Genomic DNA, 22,230 nt, shown 5'->3' with positions numbered 1-22,230 from the left:
CTCATCACTGGGCCACCTACTGTGTACCGAGAAGATGCTTGTTAAAAACAGAGGTTACTGGTCTCTAACAGTCTGGCGGCAGCAGCCTGTAGTCTAGGTGTTCCTGGGAATCTGCACCGTAAATTGGAAGGTGAAGAATCTTCTCAGCTAGCACTTTTTTTTCCCCCTAAAGTAGGCTCCACTTCCAAGGTGGGGCTTGAACTCGTGACCCTGAGAGCAGGAGTCACATGCTCCACCCACCTAGCCAGCCAGGGGCCTCTATTACATAAAGATATTCTTTAACAAACGCACCAAAAATGGGGATTTAAAAAATATAGATGTTCTAATGTTTTCTCCTTGACCTCCAAAGCTTTGTTTGTGGGTCTGTGCACCCCATCTGGAGCCAATTAGTGAACAGAAACAGTTGACGGTTCTTTGTGGCTGAATGTGGAATTTCCAGCAGGGAGGGGAGCCTGGAGGCTGCAGAGAGTACCTGGGATTTTATCCTGAAGGAAGGGGGGAGGTGTGGAGGGGAATCTCTTGTTCTAAAGATACAGGATATATAATATATAGTATGTAATTACTACTTATCCAGTGGAGAAGGAGGCTGTAGCCAGGGTGGGTGACAAGCAGGCAGGGAACGGGTGGGAGACCGATCCAGCTCTAACATGAACCAGGTCTGCTAGATCCTTTTTTTTTAAAGAGATGGAGAGAGAGACAAAGAGTGAGAGAGAGAGCTTGCACCTGTGGAGCACGCCTGGGAGGGGCGGGGGGGGGGTTGTGCACAGGGAAGTGGGGAAAGACTCTTAAGCAAGTTCCGTGTCCAATATGAGCCCAACGCAGGGCTCGATCTCACAACCCTGAGATCATGTCCCGAGAGGAAACCAAGAGTTGGACACCTAACTGACTGAGCCACCCAGGTGCCCCCAGATCTGCTAGATTCTCATAATAACGGCCATCATATCAAGCTCTTACTCTGTGCTAGGCACTGTTCTGGGCACTGAGCATTGAACAGTCTCATAGAGTTTTTGTGCATCAGGAATCTAGAAATGGTTCTGCTGGACTTTCTGGCTCAGGGTCTCTCGCAAATAATGATCACCATGTTGGCGGGAGCTGCAGTCACCTGAATGTTTGACTGGTTCGGGAGGGTCCTCTTCCAAGATGGCTCATTCAGTGTGATGGGCAGGTGGTTGCTGTTGGTGGGGGGACAGCTCAATTCCTCCCTCCTTGGGTGCTTGAGCGTACATCCCGTCCCCCAGCTTGGCAGTTGGCCTCCCTAGAGCAGGGGATCCAACAAGAGAAGAAAGGCCAGGTGGGAGTTGCATCTTTTATAACTAGTGTTGGAAGTCACACAGCATCACTTCCACCATGACCTTTTGTATGTTAAAATCAAGTCACCAAATCTGGCTTGTGTTCAGGGAGAGGAGAAGCAAGACCCCTCCTTCTGCCGGCTCCCATCTTCCCATCTCCTGCTGGAGCCTCTCACTGGCTGCACCAGACGGCAGGGAGAGCCAGGGAGCCAGCCCCGCGGTCAGCCTCTCAGAGCAGTGGATTCGGAAGGACAAACAGAAGATAGAAGCCGAGTATTGCATTTTGGCCACGGTGGACGGACAGAGAAGCAAGCATTTCCACCGATCACATGGGGGCGCTGCCTACCCACCAACAGTTTTCCGACTTTGCGGCCATCTTGGCCTGGTGGAGTGTGGCTCGTAGGTGCGCCGGTAGTCGGCTGGAGTATTACTGTATTTTATCTTTTGTCTTTATGGAAAGGTGTGGCTAGGGAGAAAAGAGATGTGCTGATAACAGCGATAAGAACTAGTCCCAGGGCGTCGAGGTGGCTCAGTGGGTTAAGCATCCCAGTCCTGACTGCGGCTCCAGTCCTGGTCTCAGGATTGCAAGATCGAGCCCCAAGGTGGGCTGCGCGCCCAGTGGAGTATCTGCTTGACATGCTCCCTCATCTTCTCCCTCTGCCCTTCCCCCACCAAAAAAATAAATCTTAAAAAAAGAAGTATAGCCTCTGACATGTTGGTTAGTTGAGTCAAAGACTGAACCCTTACTGATCTATCCATTTGATGTGGTTTTGGGATGTAGGTGAGGTTTGGGGGAGGGGGTGAAGTCCAGAGCCGATGTCCTAGAAAGAATTCTTGAAACATCTGGTGAAAATGGCAGTTTTATTAACCACGGGTACAGGACCTGTGGGCAGAAAGGGTGGCAGGGGGGTTGTGAGGAGGAATTGATTCTATACCAAGCTGCTGAGGGAGTTCAGGACAAAGGGAGGTGTCCAAAAGGTCCTTCATATGCTAAAGAAGATCCTCAGGCTCAGGGAGGCCTTCCTATTATCAAGCTAAGTACGTTTTCCCCTCTAGCAAAGCATTAAGTAAGTTGGAAGTTTCCTGGAGGAAGGTCACACATATGGGGGAGGGGGGGGTTGCGAGTGTCAGCTTGTGCTTGGTCCTCAGCCAGGCTTCTGCTCCGTCATCACATCCGTTAATTTGATGGACAGGCGTCAAGTGCATCCTTTGGCGGCGGGTGTGGAGCTGGGTACCATTTCTGCCCTTCTCGCGCTCATGGTCTTAATGGTAAAGAGAAGCACAAAGCAGATGATATCACAAGTAATTATTATATTCGATGTAGGAAAGAACGCTAGGATTTGAAGCCGAGGGCTAAGAAAGAATTCTTGATACGTCTTTGGTGCAAAAAGGTGGTTTTATTCAAGCACGAGGACAGGACCCGTGGGCAGAAGGAGCTGTACTGGGGTCAGGAGGAGTGGCCCATTATCCACGTTCAAGTTGGGAGGGGTTTGGTGATAGCATAAGTCTCTAAAGAATTTTGGAAGCAAGGTTTCCTGGACCTTGAGGGGGCTAGCTGTTGCTGGGAGAAGGTCATTTATTACTGCATAATAAAACTCTGGTCATGAGACTCCTCAGATATCTGTCGGTGCGCCATATGCTTGGGCGATGATTGCCAACATGTACTATCTTGGGGGGTTTAGAGATAAAGGAAGAAGCTCTCAAAAGAATTTTTATTAAAGTAGGCTTACAGGATGGGGGTTGGGGGGGGGGGTGGGCTAAGATTGCCTTTTGCCCTTAGCAAAGTTCAACAAAGAGGCAGTTGAGTCCCGAGGAGAAGGTCACTTTGCCTGTTTCAAGGACTTGTTAATGGGTTGTGGGTAGTAAGGACATTTAATTATTTTTCTTCTGCCTTTGTTTCTCACATTGAATGTATGATATATACCCCCAAAAAGTCATTGAGGAGTCTGTGAAAAAGGATAACACGTGGGAATCCTGACCTGGGCAGGGTGGCCAAGGAGGGCTTCCTGGAGGAGGTGACCCTCGAGCTGAAATCCTAACACTGTGAAACACTGCGCCAAGTGGTTGAAAATAGCACCCCACAAAGGTGGTGAGGTTATTACAAATAGGAAAACAGGTTTGGGAACTTACTCTAGGTCTCTCTGAAAGAAAGAATTAGAGTTTCCTAGTTGAAGAGGCCCAGCCTGTGCACTTGAGGTGAGAAGCAGTTTGGTCCATCACAGGAAGCTAAAGGCCACTGGTGGTGGGGGCAAGTGGAGGGAAGGGAAGCTCAGGTCGAAAGAAGCCAATCTTTTAGCCGGATCCTTGGAGGCTTAAGCTGAGTGACAGGTTTAATTGTGGAGGCAGTGGACACAATCGCAGCATGTGTGTGCCTCTCATAGTTTAGTCAATTTCCCCTGAATTTAACCAAATGAAGAAAACTTGGGAATGCCCAGAGTTGGAGGTTTGGGGAAGCAGGAAATCTCCAAACAGTGAGGGCATCTCTTGGTAGAACGGTTGGGGAGGGCAACTTGGCAAAACCTACGAAAGCAGTCTGCATGGTATTTGAACCATTTCTTTCATGTTCTGGATTCTGATGCTTTGACTTCTTGGCGGGATGGCCCCTCCTTGGGCACACACACCAGCCATTTGTGTGTGTTTCTGCCTGGGATCTCCATCCTACCTTTACTTTCTGCACTGCATATTTCTCTAACAATTGGATTTTTTTTAAAAAGATTTTATTTATTTATTTGACAGACAGATCACAAGTAGGCAGAGAGGCAGACAGAGAGACAGGAAGGGAAACAGGCTCCCCGCTGAGCAGAGAACCCCATGTGGGGCTCGATGCCAGGACCCTGGGATCATGACCTGAGCTGAAGGCAGAGGCTTTAACCCACTGAGCCACCCAATCGCCCCTAACTACTGAATTTTTTGTTGCAACAAGCACCCATCACTTTTGTCAGTGGGACCAAAAAAATACATAGTAAGATAAACCCAATTACTTCTAAAAATAATAGGTATGAAATCCTGGAAATATGTCTTGGAGCATGACACCTAAGAGATGAAAAGTAGCTTGGGGTTTCATACTTGGCCTAGTCCTTAGTAAACGGAATGTTCTTCACGGCACAGAAATCTATTGTTTGAGTTTTGCGAAATCGGCTTCAAACACATTTCCAGGAATGCATTATGTGCAAAGGTTGGGTAACATGTTTGGGGCTTTGCTTAAATAAATTCAGTAAGTGGAAAAATTACAGCGGCTACAGTACCTGGAGTGTATCCAGGGCTCCCTGTGTGGGGTGTCCTCGGGGCTTTGGGGTCATTCATTCATTCCTCTGCCTTCTGGCTTCCGTGTCACTGTTGCTTTTTCAGATGATGAATCTGTTTCAGAGTGATTAAGCGAAGTACGCAGGGCACCCCGCTTATAAGCAAGGTCATTGGGTTTGAGTCAGTTGCTAACTCTTGCTTAAACTTCCTGGGCCTCAGTTTTCCCATCTCTGAAATGGGAACAGAGTTGTGCCATTTCCATGAGTTCATAGAGATAAGCCACGTCGACCTGTACTGTCTGACGGGGAAGCCAGCCACTGGCCACATGTGGCATTAGAGCCCTTGAAATGTGACAGGTCCTAATTCAGATGTGCTGTCAGTGTCAAACGCTCCCGGATTTTGAAAATTTAGGTAACATATCACTGGCTTTTTTATGTTATTGCATGTCAAAATGATAATATTTTGGATATACTGGGCTAAATAAAATTATCATAATTAATTTCACTGGTTTCTTTTTTTAATTTGAGACACAGAGAGAGAGGGAGAGCACAGGGAGGCAGAGGGAGAGGCAGAGGGAAAGGGAGAAGCGGACGCCCCACGGAGCGCAGAGCTAGGTGCTGGGCTTGATCCCCGGCCCCTGAGATCCTGACCTGAGTGGAAATCAGATGCTTAACCCCCTGAGCCACCCAGGCGCGTCTCACCAGTTTCTTTTTGCCCCATTCATGCGACGACTAGAAAATGTAAAATTTCATATGTAGTTTGTCTTATAATTTTATGGGATTGTGCTGACTTACAGGATACAAAGCAAACAGTAGCCTTCCAAGGAGCATGTAGCTGTTTCTATCATCATATCCCCTTGGTTTATATTGCTTTTCCTAATGCGTGGCCCTGTGGGAGGACAGTCCTCTGCTCCAGTCCTGGGCAGGGTGGCCTGTGTTCTGGTGGCAGAAACACGCCGTTAATCATTAACCCTATGTTCCAGAAAGCTCACAGACAAAGTATCAGGAAAGTGCGTGTGAGGTACCTGCACCAGATCCCGAGCCTCTGGACCACCCCACGTGACCTCACCTCTTTACAGTTTGAAATTTCGATATTTTTACATTTGGAAATTTCGAAGATGGTGGATGACTCTCTGCCCCGGAGCAGGACTCTGCCTTTTCTTCTTTCTGATTCCAAAAGTATAGTGTGCTTGTACCAAAAAGGAAAAAAAGTTAAACGTTAAGAAATGTTTGGTTTAGAAAGAGGAAGTCTGTAAACATAGGAAAACAAAACCTTAAGTTGTGGTTTTTTTTTTTTTTTTTTTTAAAGATTTTATTTATTTTATTTGACAGAGAGAGATCACAAGTAGGCAGAGAGGCAGGCAGAGACAGAGGGGGAAGCAGGCTCCCTGCTGAGCAGAGAGCCCGATGCGGGGCTCGATCCCAGGACTCTGAGATCATGACCTGAGCCGAAGGCAGCGGCCTAATCCACTGAGCCACTGAGCCACCCAGGCGCCCCTTAAGTTGTGGTTTTGTCCGAGACCACTGGCGTGTCCACAAACATGCGGGAAACGAGGACAGGGTACGAGAAAGCAAACTGGAGATAGTTCTGGTTCGGGGAGAGGGGAAGCGGGTGCGGGCTCGAGATGGGGGGAGGGCGTCACATTTTCTTTTCTATATACGTCAGCTTTTTGGGGAATCTCTTTGCTAGGGTGTCCTCATGTAGCATTCAAAATAATAATAATACTCGAAGGGACAGTAACTCCTTATTGCCCTGGGATAAACCCCCATTAAATATGATGGATATTTTTTTCCAGAGCTTTGTCCTCTGCTTATTCTATTCTACTCTATTCTACTTTTTTTAAATTTATTTTTATTTTTTATGATTTTATTTATGTATTTGTCAGAGTGAGCACAGGCAAACAGAGTGGCAGGCAGAGGCAGACGGAGCAGGCTCCCGCTGAGCAAGGAGCCCGATGTGGGACTCGATCCCAGCACGCTGGGATCATGACCTGAGCCGAAGGCAGTGGCTTAACCAACTGAGCCATCCAGGCGTCCTTTATTTTACTTTTTTTTTTTTTTTAAGATTTTATTTATTTATTTGACAGACAGAGAGCACAAGTAGGCAGAGAGGCAGGCAGAGAGAGAGGGGGAAGCAGGCTCCTTGATGAACAGAGAGCCCAACGCGGGGCTCGATCCCAGGACCCTGGGATCATGACCTGAGCCGAAGGCAGAGGCTTTAACCCACTGAGCCACCCAGGCGCCCCCCTTATTTTACTTTTTAAATAAGCTCTGCTTCCAGCATGAAGCCCAAGGCAGGGTTTCAACTCACAGCCCTGAGATCAGCCCAGATGCCCCTTGAGATCTTTGTCCTTTGAACTACCTCTTTTTTTTTTTTTTTTTAAGATTTTTAGAAGTTTATTTATTGGAGAAAGCGAGAGGGAGAGAGAGTGAGAGAGAGACAGAGAGAATGCACATGGGTGGGGGAAGGGGCAGAGGAGGAAGCAGACTCCCTCTGTCCAGGGAGCCCTATGTAGGACTTGTTTCTAGGACCCCTAGGATCATGACCTGAGCCAAAGGCAGATGCTTAACCAACTGGGCCACCCAGGTGTCCCAAGAATGACTTATTCTTCTACCTGACTTTATCGTGGTGACATTCAAAGAAAAACAAGAATTTAAAAAATATATGTCCAGATTTCTGAACCAATAGGGCTTGGGATCAAAAGAGGAACTTTGTTATCAGGGACTCTGGGAAAGTACACTTAGCACTTCTGTCCTCTCACTTACAAAATGGGAAGAAAACAGTCCCCATCTCAAAGAGTTGCCGGGAGAAGAAAAGGCGTTCATGGGTGAGCAGTGCTTAGACCAGAGCCTGCCCGTAACAGGTGTTCAGTGTTTGCTTTGACTTTTTTTTTTTTTTTAAAGATTTTATTTCTTTATTTGAAAGAGATCACAAGTTGGCAGAGAGGCAGGCAGAGAGAGGGAGCCAAACACGGGGCTGGATCCCAGGAACCTGAGATCATGATCTGGGCCGAAGGCAGAGGCTTAACCCACTGAGTCACCCAGGCGCCCCTGTTTTGACTCTTGCCACATGATGTGGTCTCAGACCAGAATGTGGTCTCTCTTTGCCGCTTATCCATGGGGGACCCCAAACCCATGGTTGAACCTCCTGAAGCCCTTTCTTTGCTCATCCACGAAATGGGGAAACAGCACTTGTGCCTAATGTAGCGTTAAACGAGAGAATGAGACACACTGGAGATACCCGCTCTGGCTTCAAAGGGTCCCTAGGGGCTTCAGGAAAGAACCATAATGTTCCATATGTATATCCAGGCAGGCAGAGGAGGGAGCGTCTGGCTGGTGTTCCAGAAGGAGGTGGTATGTGGGATGCTAGAAGCTACAGGCACGGAATTGGGTGGGAGAAGGGGGAAGAGCTGAATTGGTTCTCGAACCTCCCAGAACACCAGAGCCTCACTCGTTAAAAGGCAACTTTCCGGTGCCCACTCCGGATCTGCTGGAGATGCTCCCGCACCTCACCGGGTCTTAGCTATCCAACAGATGCTGAGTGCCAAGTGTTGCTCTGCTCATGAGGAAAACAGACAGAAATCTCTGTCCTGAAGCAGGCTTCTATCTTTTGTCCCCTGGGGGAGTTTTCCACCAGCACTTCTTCAAATATCTTTTTCTGTACTACGATTCTTCTCTTTCTCTGGGATTCTGATGAGACGAGCATTGGACCTCTTCCTAGTATGCTACAGCGCCGGCATAGAGATCGGATAATTTCTCTTGCTCTCTCCTCAAGTTCACTGCCTCTTTCCTTTTCGATCTCCATTCTGCTACTTAGCTCATCCAGTGAACTATTAATTTTGGTTATTGTATATTTCAGTTCCCAAACGTCCATGTGGTTCTTTCTTTCTTTCTTTCTTTCTTTTTTTTTTAAGATTTTATTTACTTATTTGAGAGAGGGAGAGGGTGAAAGAAAGCATGAGCAGGGAGGGCTGGGGGGCGGAAGGAGAGGGAGAAGTTGATACCCCTCTGAGAAGGGAGCGGACTCAGGACCACAACATGAGCCAAGGCAGGTTTCCCATGTGTGGTTCTTTTTCTAAACAACTTTATTTTTCTATTGAGGTTTTCTTTGTTCCCATTAGTTCAAAAGTGTTTGCTCTTAATTCTTGGGCATAGTTACAATACCTGGTTTATAGTTGATGGGGCGCTGCGTGGCTTAGTCCATTAAGTGGCATGATCTCAGAGTCCTGGGATCAGCCCTGCGTCAGGTTCTGTTTGTCTCTCTTTCTCTCTCCCTGCCTCTCCCCCTGCTCATGCTCACTCTCTCTGTCAAATATATAAATAAAATCTTTTCAAAAAAATTTTAAAAAGATTTTATTTATTTATTTGACAGAGATCACAAGTAGGCAGAGCAGCAGGCAGAGAGAGAAGATGGGGAAGCAGGCTCCCTCCTGAGCAGAAAGCCCGATGCAGGGCTTGATCCCAGGACCCTGAGGTCATGACCTGAGCCGAAGGCAGAGGCTTAACCCACTGAGCCACTGAGGTGCCCCAATAAATAAAATTTTTAAAAATTAAATATTTGATGATTCTAACATCTGCTTTATGTTAGGGCTGGTATATGATGATTTTCCTTCCTTTGTGAGTGTCTGGGAATATCCTACTTCTTCATACATTGAGTAATTCTGGATTGTATTCGTGAAAATTTGAATATTCTATATAACACAATGTTCAATTGTGATATCCTGGGTTTTGTTTATTTTTTATTTTTCTTATTTTATTTTTTAAAAAGAGTTTATTTGTTTGAGAGAGAGAGTGAGTGAGAGCGTATGAGCTAGGAGAGGGGCAGAAAAGCAGACTGTAGCAGGGAGCTTGATGCAGGGCTTGACCCCAGGACCCTGAGATCATGACCCCCGCCAAAGGCAGATGCTCAACCGACTGAGCCACCCCAGCACCCTGGGTTTCCTTCAGATCCTAAGGAGAATGCTGCTTTGTTTTGGCAGGAAGCCAGGCAATCAACTCAGTTCGGGTTGCAAGTCACAACCCACTTTCTCCAGGATATGGTTCTGTATCAGTTCAGTTTTCTAGGACGTCGCGGTGCTATTTGGATCTGTCCCATGCGATCTCTCTATGACCCATAGCTCTTCCCTTCCTGCTCTTCAGACCAGAGTTTTTTGTTTGTTTGTTTTTATTTTGTTTTTTAAGAGTTCTTTTTGTTTTCACCTAGTGAGTGGTTCTGAGTTTTGGGCTGCCTTTAAGTCTAGGCTTGGAAATACCAGAGGAAAAATAATGACAAAGTCCTTGTTGGTTTGGTGACAGTTTGAGTTACCGTTTCCTTCCTCAATCAGACTGCTACCATTTACTTAAAAAAAAAAAAAAAAGACTTAGGGTGCCCGGGTGGCTCAGTTTGTTAAGCAGCCCCCCCCTTTTTTTTTTTAAGATTTCATTTATTTTTTTGACAGAGAGAAAGAGATCACAAGTAGGCAGAGAGGCAGGCAGAGAGAGAGGAGGAAGCAGGCTCCCCGCTGAGCAGAGAGCCCAATGCGGGGCTCGATCCCAGGACCAGGACCCCAGCCGAAGGCAGAGGGTTTAACCCCCTGAGCCACCCAGGCGCCCAAGCAGCCAACTTTTGACATCAGCTCAGGTGTTGATCTCAGGGTGATGAGATTGAGCCCAGCCCCTCACTGGGCTCCACACTCTGCAGGGAGTCTGCTTCTCCCCCTCTGTCCCTCCCTCCACTCATGCTCTCTTTCTCTCTCAAATAAATAAATCCTAAAAAAAAAAAAAAAAAAAAAAAAAGGATATACAATAAACATTTGTGTGCAGGTGGACGTAATTTTTCAGCTTACTTGGGAAATACTTATGAGCGCAATTGCTAGATTGTACGGTAAGACTATGTTTAGCTCTGTAGGAAACTGCCAAACTGTCTTCCAAAGTGGTTATAGCATCTTGAATTCCCAATTCCCAATGAATGAATGTTTCTGTTGTGCCACAGCCTTGCCAGAATTTCATACTGTGTGTGTGTGTGTGCATGTGTGTGTGTGTGTGTGTGTGTTTAAGCCCTGCTCTGCTGAGCTGGAGCCCGATGCAGGGTTTAATCCTAGGACACGGGTATCACGACCTGAGCTGAAGGCAGATGCCTAACTGACAGCCACCCAGGTGCCCCCCCCTTTTTTTTCTTAAAGATTTTATTTATTTATTTGACAGACAGAGATCACAAGTAGGCAGAGAGGCAGGCAGAGAGAGAGGAGGAAGAAGGCTCCCCGCTTAGCAGAGAGCCCAATGCAGGGCTCGATCCCAGGACCCTGAGATCATGACCTGAGCTGAAGGTGGAGGCTTTAACCCACTGAGCCCCCCAGGCGACCCCCCCCGGGTGCCCCTTTAAAAAATATTTTATGATTTAAAAATAAATAAATAAATAAATAAATAAATAAAAATATTTTATGTATGTATGTATAGAATATCTCAACAAGCTCTCTCCTTTTTTTTTTTTAATGGTTTTACCATTTTAAGTAATCTCTGTACCCAACTTGGAGCCTGAATTTATAACCCCAAGATCAAGAGTTGCACGTTCTAACGACTGAACCACACAGATACGCTGATAGTGTCGGTGTTTCGGATTTTGGCTGTTTGAATAGGTATGTGGTAGTAGCTCAGTATTGTTTTAGTTTGCAATTTCCTTATGATGTATACGTTGGGCATATTTTCATATGATTGTTGACTGTTTATATACCTTATGTGGTGACTTTTCAGCTCTTTTGCTGATTTTCAAATCTGGTTGTTTTTCCCTCATTGGATTTTTAGAATTCTTTGATTTTTTTGTGTATTTTGGATACAAGTCCTTTATTGGATTTGTGCTTTGCAAATATTTTCTCCCATTCGTGGCTTGTGTTTATATTCTCTTAATCCATTTACTTTTCAGAGTCTTCCGAGAACTGCTCTGGCACTCCTGGGAGAGACAGGATGGAAGGAGCTTTTTCCATCTTGATGGGAACCAGAACCTCTAGGCAGGAATATTTTATTTTATTATTATTATTATTTTTAAAGATTTTATTTATTTATTTGACAAGCAGAGACCACAAGTAGGCAGAGCGGCAGGCGGAGAGAGAGGAGGAAGCAGCCTTCCCGCTGAGCAGAGAGCCCGATGCGGGGCTCGATCCCAGAACCCGGGGCTCATGACCTGAGCAAAAGACAGAGGCTTTAACCCGCTGAACCAACCAGGCGCCCCTTATTATTTTTTTTTTCTTAAGTTTTTATTTATGGGCTGCCTAGGTGGCTCAGTAGGTCGAAGCTTCTGCCTTCAGCTCAGGTCATGATCCCAGGGTCTTAGGATGGAGCCCCACATCAGGCTCTCTGCTCCTCAGGGAGCCTGCTTCCTCTTCCCTCTCTCTGCCTACTTCTCTGCCTACTTATGATCGCAGTCTGTCAAATAAGTAAATAAAATCTTTTTTAAAAAGTGGGATGCATTTAAAAAAAAGATTTTATTTATTTATTTGACAGAGTGAGGGAGTAAGAGAACAAGAAGGGGGAGCAGCAGGCGGAGGGAGAGGGAGAAGCAGGTTCCCGGTGGAGCAGAGAGCCCCATGTGGGGCTCTATCCTAGGACCTGGGATCATGATCTGAGCTGAAGGCAGACACTCAACCGACTGAGCCACCCAGGTGCCCAAAGGCGGGAGTAGAAAATCCAAGGCATCCTATAATTTTACCTGTCAGTATTTCCCATGTTTCTCTAACAGATAAGGACTTTAAAAAAGGCGTGCTCACAATATCATTATCACACACAAGCAAATAACAGTAATTCTTTAATATCTCACACTGAATCAACAGTCAGGTTTTCTAAAGGTGTTTTGTTTCCAAAATGTCTTATTTTTGGTTAATTCATTTAAACCAGAATCCAAATAAGTTCTACACATATCATGTGGTAGATGGTCCTCTCAAATGTTTTTAAATATATAATAGCCCTCCCTGTTAAGGCATCTCCGGTGGCTCAGTTGGTTAAGCACCTGTCTGCCTTCAGCACAGGTCATGATCCCAGGGTCCTGGAATCGAGCCCCGCCTCTGGCTCCTGGCTCAGCAGGGAGCCTGCTTCTCCCTCTGTCTCTACCCCTTCCCCCTGCTCATGTGCTTTCTCTCTCTCAAATAAATAAATAAATAAAATCTTTTTTTTTTTCTAAAGATTTTATTTATTTATTTAACATAGAGAGAGATCACAAGTAAGCAGAGAGGCAGGTGGGGGTGGGGGGAGCAGGCTCCCTGCTGAGCAGAGAGCCCAATGTGGGGCTCGATCCCAGGACCCTGAGGTCATGACCTGAGCCGAAGGCAGAGACTTAACTCACTGAGCCACCCAGGCACCCCAGTAAATAAAATCTTTAAAAAAATAAAAAATGCCCTTTTTTTAATGGAACCCATGGATTTTATGACAGTGGTACCTGTAGAGAAAGCATGCCCACTCTTGACTGCCTGAATCAGGAGGGGCATATCTCTTCTGCTCACTCGATCAGCCAGGCCCCATGTGATGGGAGAGGACTCTGGGAGTCCATGGCCATCAGCCATGGCCTCACTCCACCTGCCCAGGAGTCTGGGACATGTCATTTAATAGAGCGATCAGAAAGCAAGGATACATAGCACTGTTTCTGCCAGACCTCCTCCTGCCTCCCGGAACCAGCTCCTGACTTTGCATCAAAGGCCATGATGGGAAGGAGAAACCACACGGAAGCCAACCAGTGATGGGCAGTAGTAGCAAGATGCAGTTTTCTGAGGCTGCTGGGGCAGTGGGTCTGGCAATAGATCAGGGTCCACTATTAGTTGTGGTTCAACCCAATGGCCATGACGGTTGTATCTTCTTCAGAACTGGTTCTGTGTCTTTGAGACCTGGAGCCTTATTTTCCCCTCTCCTGGAAACTCGTTAAGTACCCAAAGACTGTTTTTTTTTTTTTTTTAAGATTTTATTTATTTATTTGATAGAGAGAGATCACAAGTAGGCAGAGAGGCAGGCAGAGAGAGAGAGGAGGAAGCAGGCTCCCCGCTGAGCAGAGAGCCCGATATGGGACTCGATCCCAGGACCCTGAGATCATGACCCGAGCCGAAGGCAGCGGCTCAACCCACTGAGCCACCCAGGCGCCCCCCAAAGACTGTTTTTGAATCTGGTTTATTGAGGTGAGTTTTACATATCACAAGATCATCCTTTTTTTTTTTTTTTTAAAGATTTTATTTATTCATTTGACACAGAGAGATCACAGGTAGGCAGAGAGGCAGGCAGAGAGAGAGAGTAGGAGGAAGCAGGCTCCCCACTGAGCAGAGAGCCCGATGCGGGACTCGATCCCAGGACACTGAGATCATGACCTGAGCCAAAGTCATAGGCTTAACACACTGAGCCACCCAGGTGCCCCACAAAATCATCCTTTTTCAAGTATACATTTCAATGATTTTTTAAAAAAGATTTTGATTTGGAGCTCCTGGGTGGCTCAGTCAGTTAAGTGTCTGCATTCGGCTCAGGTCAGGATCCCTGGGTCCTGGGATCAAGCCCCATGTCGGGCTCCGCATTCAGCTGAGAGCCTGCTTCTCTCTCTCCTTCTGCCTGCCACTCTGCCTACTTGTGCTCTCTCTCTCTCTGTCAAATAAAGAAATAAAGAAATAAGCTCTTTAAAACAACAGCAATAATAAAGAGATTTTATTTATTTGAGAGAGAGAGAGAGAGAAAGTGCGGGGGGGGGGTTGGTTAGCAGAGGGGGAGAAGCAGACTCCCCACTGAGCAGAGAGCCGTTTCAGGGCTCAATCCCAGGACCCTGAAATCAGGACCTGAGCTGAAGTCAGACTTAACTAACTGAGCCACCTAGATGTCTCCTCAATGATTTTTTAATAATTTTTCTCAGTCGTGAAACCATCGCTGCAATTCAGGGTTAGAACGTTTCTGTCTCTCCAGGAAGTGTCCTTGCGTCTGTTTGGGTAATTCCCATTCTCACTCCAGCCTCGAGCCACCAGTAACTTCTATTGATTTGCCTTTTCTAGACATTTCATATAAATGGAATCATACAGAGTGTGAAGGCTTGTGTGTCTGGCTTATTTCACTCACCACTGTTTTGAGGTTCATCTGTGTTGTAGCCCGTGTCAGGACTGCAAGATTTTTGTTTGTTTGTTTTAAGATTTTATTTTTTTGACAGCGAGAGAACACAAGCAGGGGGAACAGTAGAAGGAGAGGGAAAAGTAGGCTTCCCCGAGGGCAGGGAGCCCGATGCGGGGCTGGATCCTGGGACCCTGGGATCACGACCTGAGCAAAAGATGGACACTTAAACATCTGAGTCACCCAGGCGCCCCAGGACAGCAAATTATTATTATTACTATTTTTTAAAAATATTTTATTTATTTATCAGAGAGAGAAGGGGAGAGAGCGAGCACAGGCAGACAGATTGGCAGGCAGAGGCAGAGGGAGAAGCAGGCTCCCTGCTGAGCAAGGAGCCCGATGTGGGACTGGATCCCAGGACTCTGGGATCATGACCTGAGCCGAAGGCAGCTGCTTAACCAACTGAGCCACCCAGGCGTCCCTTATTATTACTATTTTTACTGCCCAATAATATTCCACTGTATGGTTATTTTGTCTATCGCTCCCCAGTTTTGTTTTTGGTTTGTTTGCTTGTTTGTTTTATTTTTCATTTTTTGTCTGTTTGTTTCTCATTTTTGTTTTCCGTCCAGGTTTTAACTATTTCAGTGATGGTAGTAGTGATGTCACAGGGCCGGAGCCACTGCCTTGGGCATCAGCAGCTTTACTGGGGGCTTTTCCCTCTGCCACCATGCGCTGCTTCTGCCGCAAAGTGGTAATCGTGGTCCCGGGAGGCCTTGGCCACGCGAGGGGAACTGCTCCAGCTCCTGGGACAGCTCTGCCTGCAGCTGTCGCCATCCCTCTGGTGACAGGCTTTCAGCCTCTCGTGGATACTGTTGATGATTTCGCGACCGATTTGATGGTTGCTGCCCACTCTGCCGCAAACACGCACGAGATGGCCTTTTGCTACCATTCAGCAATGGTAGCGGCGGAATCCCCAGCGGGAAGAGGAACCCTCGTTCTGTGTGCGCTGCTGCTCCGTGAACTCCTGAGGGTCTCAGCCGTCCACAAGGAAGTCAAAGGCCTTCATCAAGGAGGTGATGAGGTTGGGCAGCGAGGTCTGCAGCGAGAGGGCGCTGGGTTCTTGTTCTTTGTCCTTTCCCAGTTGGGCAGGGCAGTGGCGTGCGGGTTGGCCTCCACCCGGATCTTCTGCCTAGTTTGCCTGCTCCTGCTCCTAAATGTTTTTTTTTTTTTTCTTTTTAAAAGATCTTGTTTTATTTTATTATTATTTTTAGAGAGGGAGCGAGAGAGGGAGGGTGTGGCAGGGGAGGGGCAGAGGGAGGGAGAGAATCTTGAGCAGCCTCTACCTGGGCACGGAGCCCAGATCCCAGGGAGGGCCCCGTCTCACCTGAGATCATGACCTGAGCCGAAATCAAGAGTCAGCTGCTTAACCTACTGAGCAACCCAGGCGCCTTTAAAATATTTCATCTTTTAAAAGAATTTTTTTTAACGATTTTTATTTTTATTTTTTTTGACAGAGAGAGAGACACAGCGAGAGAAGGAACAGAAGCAGGGGGAGTGGGAGAGGGAGAAGCAGGCTTCCCACTGAGCAGGGAGCCGGATTCGGGGCTCCATCCCAGCACCTTGGGACATGACTTGAGTCAAAGGCAGAGGCTTAACCAACTAAGCCACCCTAGTGCTCCTTATTTATTTTTATTTTAGAGAAAAAGAGCATGTGCACAGAAGTGGGAGGGGCAGCAGGAGAGGGAGAGAGAATCTTAAGCAGACTCCAAGTGGAGTGGGACCCCTCATGGGGTAGGATCCCAGGCCCCTGACCTGAGTGGGAACCAAGAGTCAGGCACTTAACTGACCTCACCATCCAGATGCTCCCTCTCTTAAGCTTTTCATAAACTTTTCTGGTTAAATTAGCCAGAGTCGGTCGGGTTCTGTGATTAAGCTAATAACCTTTACTAATTTTTTTTTAAAGATTTAATGTGTTTATTTGACAGAGATCACAAGTAGGCAGAGAGGTAGGCAGGGAGAGGGGGGAGAAGCAGGCTCCCTGCTGAGCAGAGAGCCCGATGCGGGGCTCAATCCCAGAACCCTGGGATCATGACCTGAGCCGAAGTCAGAGGCTTAACCCACTGAGGCACCCAGGTGCCCCAACCTTTACTAATTTTTAAAACTTTCTATTTTGTTCATGTGTGACTGATATGAGTGGAGAGTGAAACAAATGTATAGAGAAGTAGGATTGGAACATCCTGCAGCCTCAGAGAGAGGAATTGTGCATTTACATGCACACATGGGTAGATATGTGTAACGTGTCTATGTTGTATCTGTATGTGGAACCTCCTGGTGCCCTGCTTTCCATCTCCTTGGTCTCCCTGGATTCCAGCTGGACCTGCCAGAGACATTTCCATGCAATGCAAATCCTACCTCAAGAAGGCACACACATTTTTCTGTTCTCTTCTTCAGCGTCGCCTTGATTCTCAGCGTGCACAGCTGTTAATGCCCTTTGGGGCAACCCTCAACCAGGAGCTGGTAGGTAACCAGGAGAAGAGCTAGCAGATAAATAACACTAGCAAACCGAATCTGACAGCACGTTAAATAGATTGTACACCGTGGCCAAGTGGCAGTTCTCTCAGGACATGTTCAGGGAAGGCTCAAATAGGTATTTGTACACCCATGTTCACAGCAGTCTTATTTACAGTAGTCAAAAGGTGGAAATGACCCAAATGTCTAAGGACACATGAATGGATAAACAAAATATGGTGTATCCATACAATGGAATATTGTTCAGCCATAAAGGAAACAAAGAACAAAGAACATGCTTCAACGTTGATGAATCTTGAAAATATGCCAACTGAAAGAAGCTAGAGATAAAGAGTCACATATTGCCCGATTCTTTTTATTCTTTTTTTTTTTTTTAAGATTTTATTTATTTATTTGACAGAGAACACAAGTAGGCAGAGAGGCAGGCAGAGAGCCCGATGCGGGGCTCAAACCCAGGACCCTGAGATCATGACCTGAACCGAAGGCAGAGGCTTTAACCCACTGAGCCACCCAGGTGCCCCATGATTCTTTTTATTCTTAAAAAATATTTTATTGGGACGCCTGGGTGGCTCAGTTGGTTGGGCAGCTGCCTTCGGCTCGGATCATGATCCCAGCGTCCTGGGATCGAGTCCCACATTGGGCTGCTCCTTGCTTGGCGGGGAGCCTGCTTCTCCCTCTGCCTCTGCCTGCCTCTCTGTCTGCCTGTGCTCGCTCTCTCTCCCCCTCTCTCTCTGATAAATAAATAAAATAAAAAAAATATTTTATTTATTTATTTATTTATTTGAGAGAAAGGGAGAGCACGACTGGGACTGGGAGAGAGAGGTAAAGGGAGAGGGAGAGAGAATCTCAGGCAGACTCTGGGCTGGGTGTGGAGCCTGTCTGGGGCTCAGTCTCAAGACACTGAGATCATAACCCGAGCTGAACTCAGTAGTTGGATGCTCAACTGACTGAGCCATCCAGGGCGCCCCGTTGCCTGATTTCTTTTCATTATATATCCAGAATAGGCAAATCCATAGAGACAGGAAGCAGATTAAAGTGGTTACCAGGGCTGGGAGGTAAGGGAAGTGGGGAGTGATTAGTTAATGGAGACAGAGTGTTTTTCTGGAGTGAGGAAACAATTTTGGAACTCAAGAGAGGTGCTGGTGGCCTAATATTTTAAATATATTAAGAGCAACTGAATTGTGCACTTTAAAGTGATTAATTTTATGTTACATGAATTTCATCTCGAGAAAAAAGAAAAACCTCAGTTTATGGTGCAGTGAGAATATAAACTTCCAACTCTATTAGGATCTAATTCATTATTTTATTTTTATTTTTTTAAAGGTTTTATTTATCTATTTGACAGAGATCACAAGTAGACAGAGAGGGGGTGGGAGGCAGGCTCCCTGCTGAGCAGAGAGCCCGATGTGGGGCTTGAGCTGAGTCGAAGGCAGAGGCTTTAACCCACTGAGCCACCCAGGCGCTCCTAGGATCTAATTTAGTAGTACACACCTACAAGGAGCCCACTGAAAGAGCTCCCATTGGCTAAAGAGAATAATTTGAGCAACAGGGTCAAGTAATATTGAGCTATACTCCAATTAATACGATTAGTGATTAAATAGGTTAATAAATGCGGGAGAAGAGTCTAGTGTCCTGTGCAGAAGAATTCCAAGTAATTCATGAAACTATTCTGCCACGAAGGAAGGGAAACATAACTCCCCCTTGGTATGAACTGTACAGAGAGAGTTCTTTCTGAAGAGTGCACCGTGCAAAAGGGAGCAGAGAGAGTAACGTTACAGTGGGGGACTTGACAGGCACTACTTCAGTCAGTTGATCAAGGTCAATATCAGTAGTCATGAATCATGTTGATTTATATATTCTTGGTATAATACGGAGATGTCATCTTACTTCTGCAATATTCCTTTTCTAAACCTATAACCCCACAAGTGTAATCATGAAAGAACATCAGATAAATCCCAATAAAAGGTCATCCTGCAATATCCCTGGCCAGGATTCCTCGAAACTGTTGGAGACATGAAAAAACAAGAAGCCTGGGCAATTGTCACAGACTAAATATAATATGACGTCCTGGGTGAGATCCTGGAACAGGAAAAGGACAATTAGGTGAAAACTGAGGAAATCTAAAGTGTGGATTTCAGGGAACAAAATGTATCAATATTAGTTTGTGGGGCACCTGGGTGGTTCAGTAGGTTAAGCGACTGCCTTCAGCTCAGGTCATGATCCTGGAGTCCCAGGATCAAGTCCCGCATTGGGCTCCCTGCTCAGTGGGGAGTCTGCTTCTCCCTCTGACCCTCTCCCTTCTCATGCTCTCTCTCTCTCTTTCAAGTACATTAATAAAATATTAAAAAATATATTGGTTTGCCACTTCTAGCAAATGTATCTTGGTAATGTAAGATGTTGATAATAGGGAAACTGCAGAGTTTCCCTATGGAAACTCTCTCTCTCTGTACCCTCTTCTCAGTGTTTCTGTAAATTTAAAACTTATCTAAAAAATGAGGTCTGTTTTACAAGTGTGCCCGCCCTTTGCCACTGAGAGACATATGTACTTGGTACTGAATGCAGACTCTGGAGGGAGATTGCTTGGGTTCAGATACCAAACTCTGCCACTAAACTGTGGTTGGTAGCCTTCAAGACGGCCTCCAGGGACCCCTGCCTCCTGACAGTCATGCCCTGTATAGTCCTTGTCCTCACTGAATCAGGCAGGCTCATGAGACCAATAGAATTGTGGAAATGATGCTGTGTCATTTATTTTTCTTTCTTTCTTTTTTTTTTTTTTAAAGATTTTTATTTGTTTATTTGACAGACAGAGATCACAAGTAGGCAGAGAGGCAGGCAGAGAGAGAGAGAGAGAGGAGGAAGCAGGCTCCCTGCAGAGCAGAGAGCCCGATGTGGGGCTCGATCCCAGGACCCCGGGATCATGACCTGAGCCGAAGGCAGAAGCTTTAACCCACTGAGCCACCCAGGCGCCCCGATGCTGTGTCATTTCTGAGTCTAGCTCTTAAAAGGCACTGTGATTTCCTCCTCGCCTTTTCTCTTCAATTGCTCACTTTAGGGAAAGCCAGCTGTCAGATCATAAGGACATGAAAGAATGCTTTGGAGAGGTCCACACGGTAGGGAATTGGATCCTCCACTAATAATCCCCACCAGCTTGCCCGCCATGTGGGGGAGCTACCTTGGAGAGGGCTTCTCCAGCCTCATTCGAGCTTTCAGATGAAAGCAGCCCCAGCTAACATTTAACTGTAATCTTGTGAGAGACCCCTGAGCCCAAACCGTGCAGTTCAGTGGCTCCCTGTGGATTCCCAACCCACCAAAACTGTAAATGATAATACTTACTGCTTCAAACCTCTAAGTTTTGCGGTAATTTGTTTCATAGCCATAGATAAAACTAAGTCAGTAATTCAGGGATAGGCAGTTTTTTTTTTCTCCCATAAAAGACAAGGTAATAAATATTTTAGGCTTTTCAGGTCACACCCAGTCTCTGTTACATACTCTTCTTTTAAAAATTCTTTTATCTTTTAAAAAGATTTATTCATTTATTTGACAGAGAGAGAGATCACAAGTAGGTAGAGATGCAGGCAGAGAGAGAGAGGGAGAAGCAGGCTCCCCACTGAGCGGAGAGCCAGATGTGGGGCTTGATCCCAGGACCCTGAGATCATGACCTGAGCTGAAGGCAGAGGCTTAACCCACTGAGCCACGCAGGCACCCCTAAACTCTTCTAAAATGTAACAAAACAAAACATCATTAATTCAGCAAAATGAACACCTACTGTGTGCCAGGCCCTGAGTGGGCTGCTGCAGTTGTAACTGTGACTAAATTGTCTTTCTTCCTAGCCGTATGGGAGACAGACAGCAAAGCTGTAAGTAAAGAACCCAGCATGTCACATGCTCTATAGCATGTTCTCTGAAGGAAACAAGCAGGTTGCAGGGAGAGAAAAGGATCCAGGACATCTGGCTGGGGTGGCTGGAGAAGGTGTCTCTTGAGTAGAGATTGGAGGGATGAAGAGTAAGCAATCATGGGAAGAGTGTTCTGGGCAGAGGGAACAGCTTATGCAATAGCCCAGAGGCTAGAAAGAGCTAGAAGTTTCTGGGAACTGTGGAGGACAGTGTGGCTGCAGTGAGGTGGAGAGTGGGGGACCATAGGATCAGAGAGGTGACGGGGCCACAGTGCAGGGCCTTGAGGGATGTGGCATTGGAGCAATAGGTGTTGGGAGGGCTTTGAGCAGGATTTGTTAACCTGATTTTTTTCTCCGACCTGTAGATTCTAGCAACTCTGCTCTCTCCCATGGCCTTTGACAAAAGGCCTCGTTGGAAGGCCGGTGAGGATTTACTGAAAATTTACTGTATGCTGGCACTCATAATTACTCTCTGAGGGAAGTAATGGTAAAGACGAGGAAACCAAAGCACAGAGAGGTGACAAACTGGCCAAGGTCACACAGCCAGGAGGAGGTGGAGGCGGAATCTGAACTCAGGCAGTGGCTGCTGCGCTATTTTTGTGGCCCCACAGCTCCAGCCTCCTCCCCGGGTCTCCTGCCATCAACTCCGCTCTCATCCATCAACCAGCTAGGCCTTCTACCTCAGGGCTGGTCAGCTCCTCTCTTGGTCAAACGTCTTCCATGGCTCCCTGCTGCCCTTGATAATGACTAAGTCCTCTAGCCTGGGATTCAAAACCTTTTATGAAGTCAGCCAACCCAGCAGCCTCCCTGCCTCATCTTTCTCTTTCTCCGTCTTACCTCGGTCCCTCATTGAGACCCCAAGATCAAGCCATCCTGGGTGCCTTGCAGTACCTTGGCAGTTGGGGTTTCCTGGAGACACTGAGTTTCTGCCTTGGCATGGCGGCTCTCCCACTCCCAACCCAGGCCACATGATGAAACTCGTTCACTTTCCCTTGGCTCCTGTCTCAGCTCCCCAGCTGCCGGGGGTTCCCTATCAAATATTCCATCAGGACCCAGTGCAGGGCACCAAATTCATTCATAATTTATTCATTCAACAATCATTTCCTGAGCACCTACTGTGTACCAGCCCCCTGCTGTGTGAACTGAGAACATATGCAGTGAACAAGACAGACATGGCCCCTGGTTTTAAGAAGCCGACATTGTAAAGGCAGGAGAAATGTCCATTTAACAATCAGACCAAAAA

Source organism: Mustela lutreola, chromosome 2 (genome assembly GCF_030435805.1).
Source record: "Mustela lutreola isolate mMusLut2 chromosome 2, mMusLut2.pri, whole genome shotgun sequence".
In the NCBI taxonomy this organism is placed as follows: Eukaryota; Metazoa; Chordata; class Mammalia; order Carnivora; family Mustelidae; genus Mustela; species Mustela lutreola.
Note: the sequence above shows the minus strand (reverse complement) of the source record.